Source organism: Chrysochloris asiatica, unplaced genomic scaffold (genome assembly GCF_000296735.1).
Source record: "Chrysochloris asiatica unplaced genomic scaffold, ChrAsi1.0 scaffold00054, whole genome shotgun sequence".
Lineage (NCBI taxonomy): Eukaryota > Metazoa > Chordata > Mammalia > Afrosoricida > Chrysochloridae > Chrysochloris > Chrysochloris asiatica.
The window spans coordinates 11,913,836-11,914,388 of NW_006408572.1; positions in this window are offsets into that span (position 1 = coordinate 11,913,836).

The following is a 553-nucleotide window of genomic DNA, read 5'->3' on the forward strand; positions in this document are numbered from 1 at the left end:
AGTGGGAATGTCCCACCTCATAAGGTTCTGGATGGGACATAGGATTCCACCTAAGATCCTATACTCTGTAAAGGCTTTGCATGAGGCCTACTTCACTGGGCAAGTTGTAGAACCCATTTTAGGTATTCCAATCAGTTATAGGTTGAAGATGGGCTTACAGGTTTTCTCTGATCATGTTTCCCAACATTCCTTTCTATTCCACTCAAGTGTCTATTTTACAATAGTAGGCAAAAGAAACTAATATTCATAAGGCAGTCAATGATTTTAGTATTATTTCCCCTCTTCAACCTATACCTAGGTCCCTCTATCCCAGAGCTCTGTTGTTCTAAGGTTGAGTATGCATCACTATTTCTCTCTGTCCCACTAGGCCACCTCCTCTCCCCTTTTTCTATTGTCCTCCCCAACACCCAAACTAAACCCCCCAAACCCCATTGTGGTTACCTTATATTCCATTAGTTCTAGCCTCCATTTAAGACAGTCTATTGTATCCAGTAATCTACCTGACCTTCCCACCACCTGGATCTCTGTTCCTCTGTGTTTACCTTCTTTCACA